This window comes from Porites lutea, chromosome 10 (genome assembly GCF_958299795.1).
Source record: "Porites lutea chromosome 10, jaPorLute2.1, whole genome shotgun sequence".
Taxonomy (NCBI): Eukaryota; Metazoa; Cnidaria; class Anthozoa; order Scleractinia; family Poritidae; genus Porites; species Porites lutea.
In genome coordinates, this window is record NC_133210.1 from 23,341,819 (window position 1) to 23,361,495 (window position 19,677).

Consider the following 19,677-nt stretch of genomic DNA (forward strand, 5'->3'; position numbering starts at 1 on the left):
ATACTCTAGGACACTCACTTGTGCAGACCAAGGAGATAAAGCAAAAAACAAAAAGCCCTGATATATTCCAATTAAGTATTAGATATTTAATTATACAGGGTGTATAGTATAATCGTGTTAATCAGGCTGAAGGAATGTGTTTGTAGGTGTAGATACAGTCACATGTATTATTGTATATAAGTAACGGTTAAATTCATCCAATGTTATTATTAGAGAGAGAAGAGGAAAAGAATTTCTTGGAGAAGCTCAGAGAGCATGGTAAGTGCATTTTAACATACAAAGATAAAATTTTGTGAAATTGGTCCTGAGTTTCTCTGGGATTTGTACTGTTTCAACTTTTAATTTATTCATGAGTTACAGGAGTGTACCTTTGTCACTTTTCATCAGCTTACAATATAATACTGCGTGGAAACAAGAAGTAATTAAATCTTGGTAATTAAATCGCAGAGTTTATGTTCATCTACATGAAGCAGAAAAGGGAAATAAAAAAAGTTAAGATATATGCAATTGTAAATAAAGAGAGCACAAATCAAGCCTTCTTCTCTAGAAATTAATACTTAAAGATAAAAATAGCACAACACCTTAAGGGTTTATTTGAATTATGAGGATTATAATTTATCCACGAAATAATTCATAAGTTAGAAACACATTGTAAACGAGGGAGTACTGCACATACATGTAAGCTTTCATTTGGCACTTATGTCCGGGTTTGCACGCAGGTGCAAAAATTGCGATTTTTTTGTGTGTTTGCGAAAAATATATGGGAAAGTATACATGTAGGTGTAGGTATACTACCCAGCAGCTTTCGTTTGAATGGTCACATTTAGGATTATTTTATTTTCCATGTAGTGAGAACCAACCTGTACAGCAAACAGTACCAAAGGAACAAATTGGTCATAATTTAGTTCATGCCACTACCTGTATGTTTATTTCACGGTGTATGGTTGTAATTTCTTAGAACTAAACCTTGAAAGGAATTAAGAGCAGTTGGAATTATGGAAGTCTTCTCTAAGAGAACACGAACTAGCTCACATAGAAGAAAGGTGAGTTCTTTAGCTTAGAGGGCATTTTCAACATTTTGCTGTCATACTGTACATTATAGGCTTTTTCACTTATAGTGCAGTAATATAATGTCTATAATAGAGCGCGGAGAGGAGCTTCCATTACAAAAGAAAATGGAAACCTATCAATGCTCAATGCAAGGTTTGGTGGTCACGTGATCGTCCGTAGGTCCTCATCCACCCCTACTTCTAAGCTGGAGTGAAATTTCGCATTCAAACAACCACGCGTTTGGGCGGTAGATAGAAAAAACAAGAAAGTCGAGTAACGTGACGTAATGAAGGTGTGATCCTGAGGATATCTGCCATAGTGAGATTTGACTGTGCAGCGCTGAGGACCAATTCACAGACGCAAGTTTTGCCATCTGTCGCATACTATTCACAAAGTTTGCTTTGTTTTGAAGGGAATCACTGGTGAAGTTAACTGCTCAGCTTGGCATGAGGCGTCGGCAGCTTATCTCTGAACTAATGAGCATTTACCCAATCGTTGAGGTACGATGTACTTACTAACAATGGACATAAAGTGCGAAAATTAACGCACCGTCGTGTTTTCTTTGTACCTGACTAATTATTTTCAGTATGTTTGAACATTTTTCATATGTCAATAAAGAGAAGCTCTCTGCTACAATATTCCCTGCTGAACTTATCGATGTTTGTCAAATTACTTTCTTGATCAGTTAAAAGGTACCAAAGAAAAGCTTATTTGTGGAGTGCGGCTTCCCAACAGTGAGTCTGATGAATTTACAGGTAAGATGTTTTTATTACGATTATGCCCATCTTTTACTGGAATCAACATGTTCGGATTTGCTGTTGAAATTTGAATTAAACTAAAACCGCGAATTTAAAATGTGCATTGAAAGGTTAAGTAGTATGTCTTAGTGAATAACTGGTTGGATGGAAGGAGGGAAGGAGAGGGGCTTCAACAAATTTAAGAAATGGTAAACGTGCAGCATGCAACCATCGAGTTATGCACGCGGAAGGTTGCTAAGCACGAAAGAAGCGTAAGGGTTGCTACAGGCGTAGCCGAGAGCAACTCTAGCTTCTTAAGAGCTTTGCAAACCCCTCAAGTGTTGTTATCAATGTGTTATCTCTATCAGTGTTTTAACGAGCTAGAACCTTGTTTAAGAACACATCTAGCCTTCATCTACCTATCCATCAGTCCACTTTAAAGTCATTTATCCGTCCGTTTTCAAGTCTCCTAAGGGGGAAAACAGTACAACTGTATCTAACAGATTTTTTAGTTCCACCAAACAAAGTTTTGGGACCTCTGGTGTCTGTTCAGCGTTATTCCTCTTTTTCAAGGACTGGAAAGCGTTGCCAAGCGAAATCCTTAACGTTAAGTCCGCTGATCGATTCGAAAAAGTCTTATTTGAGTATTTTAGTCCGTTACAGGACTTGTGTCTTTTGAATAAATGTTGAATCAGTATAGCAATAGCACGGGATAAAGCAGTTGTATAGCTTGACTGAATGCAATTTTACACACCCTAGAAATAACAGGTACTAATTCTTAACAGAAACTGAACGTTTATCTTGTCAGTCAGGTGAAAACATTTTCACATGGTTACTGGTTAACGGACAGTTCCTGTAGTGCAAAAATGTCTTTGTTTTTTAAACCAGTCCAATGCTCCAGGATAGACAGCTCTTTCCCCACAAGTTAGCTGCTAGGTCATACAAGTTGTATATATATTTTTCTTTTCTAGCCATGGATGATGAAACTCTTGCAGTTGCTTTGGGTTACACGTGTCATGTGGTCAGCATGATTGCCAGATTCCTGCAACTGCCTCTGAGATATCCAGTCAACTCTCATGGCTCTAGGCCTACCATTGTAGATTTGAGAAGTGAAAAGGTTCCAGAAAAGGACAGAAAGTAAGTACTGGCCATAACAAGAGTGGTTTTTTGACTAAAATTAATTCTTGGATCGAATTTGAGGAAATTGGCGTGAATTAGGCTATGTTTGCACCATACCGGAAAACATTTTTTGCCGACATGGACAGCTGTTCTGTACATTATGAACGGCAACAATCCACAACTGGAGCAAGTCGTATACACTCCTCGAACATCGTGCCGGAACGATTGGCCGAGACGGTCTGGTAAACTAAATCCTAATTCTCACATCTGAATATTTTCTTCCATCTCAGTGGGTTCCAGTCGACGCTCCTACTCATTTACTTCCGCTACGGTCCGAATACTTGTACACACTCCAACGAGGAGTGGCAATACGCCATCCGGTACGTGACGTTTCACTTTCGAGGTCGGCACGGCGCAGCTTCGCTACGCTACAAAAATCGCACCAAGAACAGAAGCCGTATCATGTATGGTTTTCATGTCAGCGCAAGAGCTATATTGTTAATATCACTTAAATGGCGAGCTCTCTTTTAAATATGTCGCTGAGTTGATTTAACGCATCTGAATACAATATGTTTCATACTGCTGTAACTCTAGGTTGCAAGCGAATTGTCGTTTTATTATAAGTGCTGATGATAAATACATAAAACACTTTATTTGTTATACCTTTTTCAGATTTCCATTACATAACAGAGGCAAAGAACTAGCCAAGTTTTTCTATGGAATATTTCTTTTGAACAAGAACATAACTCCGGTAGAATCTCAATTTAAATGTTTGTATTGTGCTAACGACTTACAAATAACCGTTATTTTGAAAGGAGGCAGGCGAGCATATGAGCATAGTAGTATAGGGCGCACCGGTTACGCCGTTTTTTTGCGCAGGAATCTTATTAGCGTGTGCAGGAATACATTAACCAGGTGACGTCATAGGCTATTGCCTTGATCTCATGAATAAAATGCGCAGGAATCTCATTAGCGTGGGCAGGAATAAATTAACGCCAATGACGTCATAACCTTTTGTCTTGATCTCATGAATAAAATGCGCAGGGATGCCATTAAGATAAGGTCATGTACTATTTTTAGTTGGCTTAGGATTTCTAGTTACTTTAAGGTCGATAAACGTCTTCGTTTTCGATTGGTTAGTTAGAAAATAAGAAACGTTTTTATTGGTTAATTCATACTGTCTGAGGAGTAAAGTCAAACTTGTCTGTGACTTAAAATCACGGAGGCGTAATGTATTTATGCAAGTCCTATTTGCTGCTGCTGTGATTGTCCTATTTCCGGTTCACTGACTTTTGGCGGGCAAATCGTGCATGTTAATGAGGGCAAAGACAAACTAGCTCTTGTCCTCTTTGCTGCTGCTGTGATTGTCCTAGTTCCCGTTTACTGATTTTTGGCGGGCAAATCGTGCATATTAATGAGGGAAAAGGCAAAATAGCTCCTTTTTACATTGCAAACAATGTTTTACTTACCCCTCTCCTTTTCACAATTTTGTTATTTTCCTTCCGCAATTTTTTTATTCCCATTTTTCTCTCCTCCTCCTCCTCCTCATTTCTATTGTTTTCCCTCCACCACCACCGCCACATTTCTATTGTTTTCCCTCCACCACCACCACCACCACCACCACCACCGCCACATTTCTATTGTTTTCCCTCTACCACCACCACCACCACCACCGCCACATTTCTATTGTTTTCCCTCCACCACCACCACCACCACCACCGCCACATTTCTATTGTTTTCCCTCCACCACCACCACCACCACCAACACCGCCACCACATTTCTATTGTTTTCCCTCCACCACCACCACCACCACCACCGCCACCACCACCATGTGGTGGCGGTGGTGGTGGTGGAGGGAAAACAATAGAAATGTGGTGGCGGTGGTGGTGGTGGTGGTGGAGGGAAAATGGCATCTTAATGGCATCCCTGAGCATTTTATTCATGAGATCAAGACAAAGGTTATGACGTCATTGGCGTTAATTTATTCCTGCCCACGCTAATGAGATTCCTGCGCATTTTATTCATGAGATCAAGACAATAGCCTATGACGTCACTTAGTTATTGTATTCCTGCGCACGCTAATGAGATTCCTGCGCAAAACAACGGCGTAACCGGTGCGCCCTATACTACTGAGCATTGTTTCCCCCTTTTGTTAGAGCTTAAACTTATATTTACTTTTTTTTCGCCATAGCCTTAAAACGCTGTTCATTGAGATGTGTAAATTTGTCAAACTATCTAAGGTCGGTTACTTCCCTCCAATTCAGATCATTATTGTCACATTGTTTAGTAGCGGAGCTTCCATGAAATTGAAATTTGGTCTAGCATTCGATTTTCACTAATTTCTTTTAAAGCCTATGGATAGGTCATTTGTTTTCCTTATTCGGGTGGCGGTGACTGATTCCTGAAATGATCAACGCAGTTAGGGGTCAATTCTTCCCTTATTAGCATTTGTGCTTATGGCTTGTTTTCACCGTCACGCCGTCACAAATTAATATCGTAACCATTCCAAGGATAAAGTTTTTTTTAGAATCTGGGATATGGCATAGGTCGCACTTGGGAAAAGTTTTCATCTTTGCCGGCTAAAAAACCACGAAAATTCGAAACCGCAACCGGAAAAGAAAACTTTTAGTCAAATCGAGGAGGGTCGCACTAGTATTTACTAGTGGGAGTTAATTGTCGTTGTTTTGACACATTGAGAACTAAAATAGGCCAGATACCAGAGAACATTATCTCTTCGCAGTCCGATCATTTGGCGTAGGATCGTTTTCCTCCTTTCCCAGTTTCAGGAGGATGGGAGAAATAAAGAAAATAAAGTGCTTGGCTGCAAAGACTGCATTTAGCTCGCAGAATAACAAACCTGTGACGGTGCCTGGGTAGACTATAATTGGCTCGCCTGTAGAGAGTTCCCGTTAAAACGTTGAAATAGCGAAGGATTACAAGCTTATGAACTGCTCGCCCGTAGAAAGTTTTCGCAAAAACGTTAAAATGGCGAAAATTAGTGGTAGCCTCGTCTGTCCACAACGAAAACGCGAAGGTCAGAAAATTTCAACGATTGATTCAAATTGATCGTGTTTCAAATTGGTCACGTTTCGCTGACAAGTGCTGACACTTACCGCCGTGATTCCTATTGTTTAGCTCGAGTTTTCCAAAATCTGCCTGCACCACCCAAGCACTTCGGCATCTTTTTAATGTTTTTCTGTTTCGCAAAGTTTTTTTCCAACCGGAAAACTTGGGGTCGCACTTGGCAATGTCTCCTGATGACAGATTTCTACCGCAAGGTAAACAAATTTTTCCAAAACTTTGCCAAGTGCGACCCATGCCTATTAGAGAAAATAAGTGTGCAAACAGTTTCGCCAAGATTCTGCAGGTCTCTGCGATTTTCATATGTCAAATATTCGAGGAAATGTTTTACCCAAATCTGTAGAACTTTGTATGGAGACGCCATATTGGTGTCTCTTTGCGGCCGCAAACTGGCCGAGAAATCTGTCAGGCTTTTGCCGAAACACTAAAAGAGTACTTATTCAAAGACACGATCTGGGGCCCGTTTCTTGAAAGGCCCGGTAACTTTTCGGGCCCGAAGGCAAATTTTAAAATCACAACCTGTCGAATAAATGCACAATTCCTACCTCACAAACCGGTCAACTTTGCTCTGTTAACTGATAGTTACATTGTATCAGTTTCAAATTTATTGAAACTTTGGTCTTGAATGCAAACACTGCAAATAAACATCTTTTCGGGCCCGAAAAGCTATCGGGACTTTCGAGAAACAGGCCCCTGGTCCGCCATTAAAATGCTACGTCACCCCAAAGCTCACTCTATCACAAAACGAAGAACGCTTTCGAACTGAAAATTTGTCAAAATATAAATGATTTGCTGCTCTAACACCTCGTAAAAGTAAAAACGCGAAAGAATTGATTATTCCTTAATTTGAATTTTGTTGACGTTACTTAAAACCAGCAACGTGTTGTAAAAGGAAAAATGTGTTCCTGTGCCAACGAGCTGAGGTAAAAAGCAAGGTTAACGTCATGTAAATTCGCAATTTTTTCCCAGTGGTTTAGCGTTTATTGTTTCAAGTAAATGGTCAGCCTTACGGGGGAGTTCAGCTTTTAGGGTTTAATAGCTAAATTTATGTATTAAAATAGAAACAATTATTTAGTACCATTGTTATAAAATATTGCTTTTCCGCGAAACATTTATTTTTTGATATATATCCTTTGCCAAGCTAATATTCTCGTGGTCGAACAGAGCAACGTATCGTCGAGCAGGAAGGTCTCTTTTTGATAGTAGTGAATTTGAAACCGATAATTTCTTGGAACGAACATGAAATGATCTGTTTTCAGGCCATGTAACCGTGAAGCCTCAAGATCTTTTGCATGTACCGACCAATGTCTCTGTAGAAACCCGCTGCTTTATTAATATATTTACTACGGTCTGTATTTTGAAATTTAGATCCGTCAGGTTAACGGGCTTGGGACGCCGAACTTACGTAACCCTCTGCCTAACCTAAAAGACTTGCTGGATACGAAATTTCGAACAAGGTATGTGTCAAGACTCGCCAAGTCATTAGGTGTCCTTTCCAAGATTTTGTTTGGCAAGCCAGATTAATGCTTAATTGTAAAAAAACGTATAACAGCTAGATGTATGATAGTTTCATTTCCTTGGTAGCGTAAGCACTGTAGTTTAAATGTTTAGTTGAAACAGTTACGAAAGAAAAGACTTGCATGTTTCGGAACCCCAGTAGAGACCGACTAAAATAATAAAGAAACAGAAACAGTCTTTTTTTGGTCTGTCTCAAGCCTAATGTTAATTACGGTTGAACTGTCCGTTGAGTGTTGTCCGTGCTCAATAATTAGTTTCCTGTTTATGTATTTTTTGCTTAGACATACTAAACCTGTTCCTGTACATTCAAAACCCGCTACTATTTGTAATTTCTTTCTCTCTTGTTTTTAGTGATTCGGTTAAATCTGCTCCACTCACAATAATAAGAAAGTGTCCATTAAAATCCCACAAGAACCGATCCTCGACTTCAGAGGATTCCTCTCCTCGGCCAAGGCCTCCTTCATTTGATAACGTCATGCTTCAGTCTATGGACGCTACTACATCTGAACCCAAACCTGATTTACTGGACTTATCGGTAAATCCTGAACCAGCAGCAAATCCTGATCCAACGGATGCACCGGTAAGATCTGCTGACCACGATATACCGACAAAACCTGCCTTACCGGACAAACCAGGAAAACCTACTCTACCAGATAAACCAGCAAAACTTGTTTTACTTGATAGACCAGCAAAACCCCCTAAACCGGAAAAGACCAAGACTATCTTCACCAACCGGTGAAGCCTACTTTACCGTTTAAACCAGCAAAAACTGCTTTTCCTGTTCAACATGAAAACTGTGGTTTAGCGGTTTCTCTTAGTGCAGATCAAGTTCATCAAACGCAGACTGCAGAAAGGTCTCCAATGGCAACAGAAAATTCTATTGCAATTGCCCAGAACAGGTCGAAGGCAAGGAGCTGTTACTGAGGAGAGTGCCCTGTTCATACCCTCACAAGGAACAAGCAGATTTTTGGGTCAGCAGCGGATGAGAAGATCACTAAAGCATCAGAGAAATACAGTAACGACTGGTAAACCTTACTGGATGTTTTCACTTAAGGCGCGCAGAAGCAACACTCAGTCGCAGAAACAAAAGTTGGTTAGAACTGGAAGTGCTGAAAGCACGAATACGGGGAAGGAAGCTTCTATTAATTTTGCAGGAAATACTGTTAATAACTTTATACAGTTTGAAGGAAGACCATCCCATCCTAATCAGTCAGAAAGTGGTGACAATAGCAGTACGAGGCCAGGTTAGTTAGATATACAATTTTCGACTTAACACCTATTAAACACAGAACTACTCTATCAGTGAGTTACAAAATAGAACCATTGTTAAACTGGCCGCACAAGCAATGTGACCATGAGCTACTACAGCTTTATCCGGAAGGAGAAATTTTTCCTTTACATCTATAGTTAACTTCCTTTGATATAGTCAAAACTTCACTGTTAACTATTTTTGGAGGCGCGTTTTGCACTTATTTACAAAGGGTAGCGCGCCATGCGAAGGCAGCCGAGTTGGTGTCTCTTCACATAAACCTGAGCAAATAGAATGTCTGGTTCTGGTTGTTTGACCGAGATCTCTCCACAACTCTATTGCGTGCGTTGACTTCATATATAGAGACATAAGGTCTGCCCGTTGAACTTGGATTGTTGTTTCTTTAACGAAGATTTCAGTCACACCACCTGGAAATTTTCCTTATGTACCCTTCAGTCCAAATACGAAAGCGACACGTTTCCAACTACAACCCCAACTACGCCTTCCACTCCGTTGAGAGAAAGCCAGTTCAGCGTCATTAGGGTCTGTTATAAGTTTAAGGAAAAAAAGACTTTTTGATAGAGAGCAAGGAACGTGAAATCGATGACAGCAGCGTTGAAAGCATTCTCCTCTAAGAATTTCATCCTGGTTACCCGGGATCATATGAATAGGTCCTTAGCTGATGATTTAACCTACCCTTATATCCCTAATTTTGAACCAGTCACTAGATCACTTTCATTCTAATTTCAGATGACACGTGTACCTCGAATGGTGACCAGCCTTTGGTAGATAAAGAGGGTAACAGAAATCCCGATCTTCCAACCCGTTCTAATGTGTCAGACCTGAAACAGACTCGCAGTGACGGAAACCGTTCAAAAAGCCTCTTTAGGGTGGAGGGTTCCATTAACTTTGATTTCTATGAAAATGGTGAAATAGATTTAAGATAAAAGTACGCGTGAAGCCACTGAAAAATCAGCTGTTATCATTTTTTATTAGAAGTAGGCATTTGACGGTCTTTCCTCTGTTTTGGCTGATGAGGTGTTTCAGCTGATTCAAACCTCGACAGCGATAGTCAAAATCGAAAACATGTAACCAGGGGCACTTACGATTTACATGGAAAAACTGGAAATTCTGGATGGAAAATCAAATGGTACGAGCCATTCCGTTTGGGAAACCTCGGAAAATATGGGCTGTGATTTAAGGCGACGCAAATTGTCTACTCCTTTTGGCCTGTTCAGCTGATTGGGATATACTTGGCAGCAGGTCAGGCCCGAGTTGTTCAAAAGCTGGATAGCGCTATTCACCGGATAAATCACTTTCCAACGGATAAGTATTAGAGGAACCCCCTGCGCTATCCAGTGGATAGTGATTTATCCGGTGGATAGCATTATCCACCTTTTGAACAACTTGGGCCAGATGTTACAGTATTATTTTTATGCACAGGATTTCCACTCGGATGGTGTGTGTAAATGGGTAGCACCCAAGGTATGCGAAACTGATGGTCCCAGTAAGAAATTAGAACGCTGCCTAACAGTAAAATTAAACTCGTTTACAGCTATATATTTTTTCTCTTTCAACTATTGCTTGACGCCTTTAATAATTGTCACGTGACTCTTGTAAGGGATCACTATACTTTTTTATGTTGGTCTAAGTAGTGTAAGGACCCGTCCACACGTATCCGGATATTTTTGGAAACGTTTTAGCCTTCCGGTCACACGAAAACAGCGTTTTTGGAAAACGTTTCCCGGTGTAGGATTTTTTGAAAACGTTGGTTTATCGTTATTGTGTGGACGGACGAAAACAGGTTTTGAAGTTATCGCGTTTCTATTGTTTTAGCGTTACTTTTCGTTTGGACGGGCAAAAACGATTCCAATACATTACGTAGGACGCATATTTTTCGAGAAAAGAGTAAAACAAATCTGCGTTTTCAGATTTGCGGTTACATGTGGAAGAGCCCCAAGAACGACTTACCCTGGGATAAGTACGCATGCTAAATATTGAAATAAAGACGACAAGACTTAACGTCACGTTGCCATGACAGCAAAATTTCTCGATCTCGACAAACCGTGGTCCTGCAATATGGCAGAAAAAAATAAAAAATCGATATGTATGACTTTCCTGTACATGATTACACTCAAGAACACAAACGGTAGCGCATTTTTTCCTTCCGTCGTTGGACAATGCAAATGGCCGTCTCTGTCAAGAAAGACTGTTGAGATCCAGACGTTTTGCTACCATAGTAACTTGACGTCATACTTGTCTTTATAACTCTGCTAGAATTCAAAATTTTTCACTGCTGATCCGTAGGAGCACACGCTCCCTCAGTGTCATAAGTATGGACTGCGCTGTTTTCTGATTACGACTCGATATCGTCGTTAGTGTGAACCAGCCCAATCGAATAGTCGGTGTATATAAGTGTACGGTACTCGTAAGGTACTGGCAGGTCTGGTTTTTTCCAAGCGATTCGTTTTGTGGGATATACACTCAATGGACAAAATTTGTTACGAGTAAATCGGCCTTTTCTATATATATAAAAAGAATGTTTTAGAGGAGTATTAGTGAAATAAAACAGTAACATAAACATCATGACCAATTCTCAACAAATAAACTGCGTAGCAGTCTACCCCTTGTATAGGGCATTTTGTTGCAAAGGCAGTTTAATTTTAAACGTTTTATGCACAAGCGTGAAATGCAATACATTTCGGTTAGACTTCAAAGCTATATACCAATTGAGTTTTTGAATTCTAAAAAAGGACGATTTCTTATTGAGCATCGCAGCTTTGAAAGCCGGGAAATCAATTACATACATTGAATAAACGTTAACAATGAACGTTTGGTATTGTTTTTTGTCATGCACGCTTATATTATCCGAAAGTACGAACTCCATAAAGTTATGGGTTTTTGCATCCAAATTCCATGAACGGTTCTCATTTATGGGAGGGACTTAAGTTGAATCCAGACGACAAAGGATGGGGCCTAGAATGATGCTAGCTGGTATACATCGCAGTGATGAAAGGCCAATCAACTACTTTTGAGTGGTGTTATCTTAATTCGTGTACATCATTCTTACTTTCTATCTCATAGAACGCGCATTTCGATTATCTTAACAAAGATAAAAATCACTACACGAAAATGTGCTAGAAAAATACTGTCAATTCTTTTAATCCTGGCGTAGTCTTTTTACTGGCCATTTGGAATATCTAGTAGTAGTGCAAGCAATAACGCAGCGCGGCAGTGCCTACGGCGAATGTCTGAAAATTCCTAACACTATGGGGCAAATAGGTAGAGATGGCCCATTTATTGTAAAGTTGCTTCAAAATTCCTCTCTTTCTCAAATTCAGTACTAGGAAAGCGAGTGGAAATCCAGGAGTTCGCTTTCTCTAAACTGTACGGGGCAGTAAGCGCATTTAAATTACCATTGCAACTGATTTTTGCTGTTGACATATGAAAACTAACCTCGTTCCCACACAGAACTTCGAAACGTTCTTCAAAATTTCCACTGCTTCATGTTGAGGCTTCGTTTAGGTGTCTGTTTTATGAAAAGTGATAACGATGCCTATCGACCCCACCTTTCTCTCCAAACGTAGACAATGTAAGAACATTGGCTCACCTACAATCCTGGTCTAAACGTTTTTACAGACATGTGTATGATCTGTGTATTCTCTAATAATCCCCCTCCTCTTGGACAGTGTTGGGTCTTGCAGGCCAAAAAATTTTCAAAAGCATTCAAAGTGTATGGACTTTAATTTTGTTCAGGGAGGAGCGTATTTACAAGCAAAAAGCCGTATGTACAACCGTGAATTGTCCATCACTCGCAAATTCCCTACCAAAAAGAGGAGGTAAAAGGGAAGTATCTCAAACCCTTTTGGTCAGGATAGTAGTGCTCTTTAGCCTGCAAAGAAAGTAGTGTCCGATAGCCCTGGGCTATCGCGCTTTAGTAAAATCCAACTAGTGGTCTATTATCAATGCTGCGTTCTGATTGGTTGAGCTACTACTAGGCTATATGTTATAGCCCACAAGTAGCGAAAAGCGTCGGATTTTTGGCGGCCAAAACGGATCTTACTTTAACTAGCTAAAGTTGTTTTGTCTCGATATTTTTTACCAACTAGTTGAATTTTACTAAAACAATTATTCCTCTCCCCCTCATGGCCTCTTGGTCAATAGCCCATTCGGCCCTCGGCCTCATGGGCTATTGACTCAGAGCCCATACGGGCTCGAGGAATAACTGTTATGCGAAATCTGTTCTTAACTTGCCTGACGGGTGACTTTTTTGGGGAAGGAATTCAAATTACAGAAGAATGACATTAGAGTACCAACGACATTACCAGTCTTCATAGCCTATAACACCTCGGCTTAACTGACAGATGACCAATGACATCGCGACTTAATTGACCAATCAGATCAATAACCAGAGTTTAATACTGTCAACGGACGTGATACAACTCACTTTGACTCTGAAGATGATTACCGCACAGGTTTTCGAAACGTCATCCACTTTGAACAACAATCCTAGTTAGGACTACGTTCACCCAGACGATCATACTTAACCAACTTATGAAATGACTCCTGGGTTCAAACCTTTCACAAAAGAACTGTAATTTATCCTGTTCATCAAAACTTTTTCGGGCTAGTTGAAATAGCTTCCGGGCTAGTACATGGTAACTACAGGTTGCCTGAATGGGAATTAATTACTGCTGGAAATATCATGGGCTATAGGAAACATTAGTGGGTTAAATGTTGGTGTAATGAAGTTAAATTACTCAATTTGAAGTAGTTTTTTTGTCTTGTCTGGTCATTTCTCTCCGAAATGACTGAAAGTACGCTTTCGGATCCTGAGGAGCGGGCGCTAATCGCATAGTGTAGAAGAAAAGAATTGACGAGGATATTTAAAGTCTCAATATTTCTGATACTGGACAGTCGAAACCCCGAAAGCGACCACCCAAAATGCGGTCGCAAACGGAAGGTGGTCGCTTAAGAGAATCGAGCCACAGGGGGAAAAAGGTAGAGTGCACGCGGCAAACGTAGAGCTCAAACTACGCCTCAACTGGCCCTAGTTGTTCAAAGGGTGGATAACGCTATCCACCAGATAAATCACTATGCACTGGATAGCACAATTGGTTTCCGTAGCACTTATCCGTTGGATAGTGATTTATCTGGTGAATAGTGCTATCCAACTTTTGAACAACTGGGGCTTGGTCGCTAATAAGAGAATTATTGAAACAATGGAAAATTCCAAAGCCTTCATCCAAATAAGTGGTCGCTGTCACCACTAATATGCGTCACTATAGGGAAACCATATATGGTCATGATGACAGGTCAACTAAAAATCTGATTGGCTAAGCGAGTACCACGTGCCCAATGACGTAAGGAAGGTCACAAAATGGAAAGGTGACACCAGGGATGTGTCACGGAACACGTTTTTATTGATCGGTTGCAAGGTTGCATGAGGAAACGTCGGACCCTCAAGCTTGCCAATCGCCGAATATCAAACGACAATCCTACTAAAATTTCTCTTAATTTTACATAATTATGCGAATGTTTGGATAATCAACCAATCACTTCCCGGTTTTAGGGTAGTGTCGTCACTGGATAGCATTAACGGTTCATAGATTCAGGTATCACTGAGGGAATAAGCGACTCGAAGTGATGTCGGAAATTCAGGCTATTCTCCTTGGTGGACAGTCGTCTCTTGATTTATAAGCTAGTTAAGAGATCCACCATGTTCTCGTCGCGAGGGGTCCAGGGGACGGGTATGCCGTAGCCACAGGGTTAACTATAGCCATTTTTACGATATATCGATGACGCGTTTTTTCGGGTACCTTTTTCAGTCCCTTGGTCTGGAGAATGGAGTGGAGAGTTGGAGGTGACGTTTCTGGTGATTTTGTGTGGAATGTGCACTTTGAGTGTCCTGGTCACTGGGGCGGGGTTGTTCAGCTCTTCGTGCAGCTAGGCCTTTTTGGTGACGAAGTTAATGTCGTCGTTGTTGCGACTGCTTTGAGAGATGAGGACCATGTAACACTGTTTCCTCATGTGGGTGACTTAACAGGCCAAGGTAATCGACAATGAATTGATCCACGTGGTTAGGGGCACTGACCCGTGCCATAGATGTAGATGACGGAACCTGTGTCCATGTCAAGATCATGGTCTAGTAACGGCAACAGTTTCTGTCTTTAGGGTTGCATGCGAGCTTCGGCCGGGGTGGAAATGACCACGAGGATGATGGTTCGGCTAGACCGTTCGCTCACGTCGTCGGCGTATCAGTGTTACACGTCGAGCATTTCGTCGCCAGCAGGGAGTTGCAGTTTATGATCTGTGTGTCGTCTTCGTAGACTTCGAAAACCGCTCTACCTCTTTACAGGTGGTGACCTGCGTCTTGTTGGCCATGAGTTTGCACAAGGTCTGCCGACCAGGCTTTTCTAAACACGGGCGGGGTCCAGGACCAGCCCCTTAGGGTGGAGGTACTCGCGGAGGTGGGTGGCTCGGGATTCTCTGCTACTTCGGTGGAGACCAACCGTCCCATTCTATTTTGCCTTCGATGGCCTTGTTGATGGATAAGTTCAAAGTCCCAGGTCTGGAAGGTGTACAGCACCCGGTAACCTTGTTCCAACAACACCTTGAGCTCCTCGCTCCACCACGTGCCATCAAAGGCGCGTGCTTCATCGGAATGGGGACACTTGCAGCTGCACTCATACCCCGAGCCTGTTGTTTCTCTGCACACCGAAGGCAGAGAATGGACAGCAGTTTTATGGCTTTGCACATCGGTAACACCGGGATGATAGAGAGCTCGATCGAAGGGCTAACACGAGGGGCTGGATCAGACCGAACGTCATGAGGACGACTTGGGCCTCTCCGAGGTGGAGGCCTTGTACTCGGTCTCGATTTGCGGGTGACTAATGGAGTACGGTCTCATCTTAGTGAATCTCTTCCCCCTCGTGATTGGTGCGTATGGACTCTGTTCGACCACCGAAAACGTTTCCGTGGCATCGAGGCGGGTGAGGACTTTGAGGGAGTTGGAAACACTTGTAAAGACAAAACCACAACGACAAACCAATGAGGGTCAGCCGTATCTTTAGTAGTTCTGGACCGGTACTTTCTTTAATACAAAAAAATGAATACAGATAAAACATGAACGTTACGTTTGCGAGATTTCAATACATAGCAAACAGAGAATAACAGACTACTAAAAAGATAACTGTTCCCAGTTGAGTTCATCACTTCTATTTATACAACGGGGTTCTAATGTCATTGCTTTGTCGATGAGGTGAGCCTCTAAATGGGTCACGGTGGCTACGGATTAGTTCTAAGGAAACAAGAAGGACGTCGTTGATAGAGTGATCGGCGTGATTAAAATGTTCAGAGACAGAAGTAGAAATAATAAGATGACCATAGTTAAGGACCTCAAAGCGTTTACAGTTTAAGGGGTCATGTATATGTCGTCTTCCTTTGGTGTAAGTGAAGATGTAATTGGTTTTGGCCTTGCAGTAAAAACTGACATGTAAGGGGCGCAGATGTTTGCATTTTGAAATGCTGGGAGATGGTTGTTATAAATCTAAAAATGCGTTTATTCAAAAGCTCTAGTTTATCACGATTTCTCGCGCTACAGAAGTGCCATATAAGCGAACAATAATGACAGCGCGATAGCATAAACGCCTTGTATAAACGCAACATAACGTTTCTAATGAGAAGACTTTTTAATCTCTTGAAAACACTAAATTGGTTGTAATGTGTTATGTTGTATGTTTGTATCTAATGATGAAACATCAAGCGTAAGGAGGATAGCATTGCTGGGGATTGGAGCAAGTTGCTAGAGTTTGTGAAGGAAGTGAGTCGTGTCTTTGATGTAGGACGGAAGAGGCTGTACCAGAGGATTCAGGTGATAATCAATGAATGCAGAAATGCATTCAGTGGGGGAGCCATTGTTAAAGATGATTAGGCGACCTGGGTTTCCATGTTCGTGAATTTTCGGGAGGATACAGAGAAGGCCAGCTCGAGGATTTGGGTTGAGTCGGCCCATGTTTTAAGGACTTGTGCCGCCGCCAATGACATTCCCATTGAATGACGAGTTGGTAGTCGGTCTTCACCGCGCCTGGGTTTGGACCCAAAGATCATAGGGTGTGCCATGGTTGAGTTTGCGATGGGTTTTAAGGCGTCGCGGATAACATGTTGGGCACCAACCGTAAAATTCTCAGACGGTGTGGGTTGAGGCGTCGTAGCCGTTAACGTGAATGGTCTGGGCTGGACCGAGTTTTAGGGGCACTTCACCGTGTCTGTTGCGACCGTGGCGTAACCGGGGCTGCCCGTCGGCGGTGGTGCTTAGCTGATGCCTTGTGTGATGAGCCATTCTATGGCCACACGATTTTGGTTAATGCAGAGGGCCCGACAGTGCAGAGGAATTCGAGGGCGATGGTGTTTGGTGTCAGAAACAGGCGAAAGAGGAGTAGGAGGTGATGGTGATGTTTTTTCGAAGGTGTCCAATCCGTACTTCGTTCGGAAATCGTCCTCGACTTTCTGTATGGCCTGCTTGAGGATATAGAACAAAAACAGCAAGGCTGATTTTTCAGTTGAGAATATATATATTTCTTTTACATATTGCGGAAGGCACTGTCTTCCTTTTTCAGGCTCTTACATAAGACCCTGAAGAAGGAAGGCCGTGCCTTCCGAAATATTGGTAAATGAAATATATATTCCCGATTGTAAAATCAGCCTTGCTTTTTTGTTCTATTTTTCCAAATATAGCTGATTAGATCCTTTATGAGGATCTGGTCCTTCTTTTTTGTAAGTTTGTCCTTGCTTGCAAAATTGCATCTGCTTGGGGATGCAGGATGCTTGAGGGTGATAACTGTCATACCACCGGCTAAAGGCGTCGCGACGTTTTTGGCTCCTGCCGTCTGGGTCGTAATAATGCTTGTTGGGCAAAGGCCCCACATACGTTTGGTGTTCGGGTCTGTCGAGAAAGTGGGGAATAAACCTTTTGCCTCCTCCTGCAAACAAAAGGCATTGAGGAAGTCTGCCAAGGGCATGGGAAAAGGTTCAAGCTGTCGATGAATTTGATTTTGAGCTCGGTCAGTTCCAAACACAGGAGTTTTCATGGCCCTATTGACGATCTGTTGAGGGCTCATGTCTTTGCGGTACAACTGGTTGAGGACGAAGTAGCCGTTGAAGCCCTGAAAATTGTACAAGAGGAGGATCAATTTGGGTTTGCCTTCCGGTTCGGCGTTGCGCAGACAGATCATCCATTCCAGAAATGCCTGGACAGTGACGACCTGGAAGCGACCATCGTTCTGATTGGTTTCCACACATATTAACCAACAACGACCAATGGCTGAACAGTATGTGGGTTTAGACTTCTCCATCATGAAAAAGAGGACGTCTCTTTGTGTGTTCCATTTGCTTTCCTTCTCTTCACCATGATAGGAGTGCCTAGTAGATCGCCTTCGCTTCCTCTCGAGCTGCCCAAAGCAGACATTCCCGTAGAACCCATGCAAGTGCACATGTTGTCTCCAGCGCGGACGCCGAGGCAGGAGAGCTGACTCAACGATATGGAAAATCATGAAAGTGGATGTGGTCATTCCTCTGGGGCATCCTCGCGAGCCACGATGACGCCCTTGACCAAAGAAAAACTCGAGTTCGCCTTCCCCCAAATGCTTAAGGCCATGACACGTCTCGGCAAGAGTCTACAAAATCCCACGGTCAGAACGTACATTCATCGTACCATCGCACGAGCTATTTTCGCCTTCGGCTTTTTCCTTCCAGTTCTCAAGTGCGTGGAGGGTGGGACGTGGACCACTTGTTGTGTTTTCACGAGGGTTGTACCCATGGGGGGTATGGGGTAACAGTTCATGTCACAGAGCCGAATTGTTATTGCTTCCAAGACCAGCATGCCTACAAAGAGGATAATGAATGCAGGATCATTTATTCCCTCTAGGTTGGCTGTTTTCTCCCTCCCTGCAGCACAGTCTGCAATCGTCATCTCCAAATATTGATTGGTGTACTTTATGTGCAGCTAATTGTGTGCACAGCCGTTGTTTTGTCTTGCTTCTTTGTTTATTTGTTTGTGTATTTGCTTATTTATTACAGCTTATATATTTCTTCTTTGTGTGTCTTTGTGTGCATTTGTTTATTTATAACAACTTTGATATCTAGTTACTTTTCCTCTTGGCCCAGCCACTCAGCGCGATTGGCTCTTGCTATTTCTGAGTGGCTGTGCTCTCTTTTTTTTCACAATTATTTCCTTCGTATGTCTTAACACGTTTTGTATCAAGAGCACAATAAAGATTGTTGTTGTTGTTGTCGACATTTGTCACATGGTCATCAAGCTGCAACACGCCCACCCATGGCCCCTCATGACCGAACTCGCTGAACGCCTCTACTGTCCTATGGCCGAGTGGACACGTCCCAACCAACCCCCACTGCAGCGGTCTCCAGCACGGGATCACCATGGACGACATTAACACGCAAGTGTTTTACAACGCGTTGTTGAGCAACTCATCGCCTTAGACACGCGGGGAATGAAGGTCCAACGTCCCCGTTTGTACCCAGGGCAACCGATGTTGGGTGACACATTTTCGGTTTTACCGTTTTGTGTTGTGTGACTTGGGTTATATTACGTCATTGGACACGTGGTACTCGCTTAGTCAATCATATTTTTAGATGACCTCTCATCATGACCATATATGGTGAGGTGGTCGTTTACGACAGGTACAAATTGTAGTGATTTGCCCAGGAAAGTTTTGAATTTTTGGATAGGTGATCGCTTATTGGAAGTTGTCGCTTAAGATGACGTGGTCGCTGCACATGGAGTTTCGACTGTATCAGAACGCAACAGAGCTTGTCTTCGCATTGTAGTCACCCATCTGTAGGTTAGAAAGGGAGATTGTGGGGCAATGATAAAGCGTCCAAGACACTGACACTGACACGACACT

General features: G+C 42.2%; 1 protein-coding gene and 1 long non-coding RNA gene across 2 annotated transcripts in view; one reads left to right on the plus strand and one right to left on the minus strand.

The window, feature by feature from the left end:
- Positions 1–1,038, plus strand: part of LOC140950664 (uncharacterized) — a 1,636-nt gene extending 598 nt beyond the window's left edge. The window contains exons 2-3 of the long non-coding RNA XR_012167205.1: positions 214–258; positions 959–1,038. This is a non-coding gene — a long non-coding RNA (uncharacterized lncRNA). The remainder of the gene's footprint in view (positions 1–213; positions 259–958) is intronic.
- Positions 1–19,677, minus strand: part of LOC140949667 (vitrin-like) — a 101,855-nt gene that overhangs the window by 46,100 nt on the left and 36,078 nt on the right. The window lies entirely within an intron of this gene.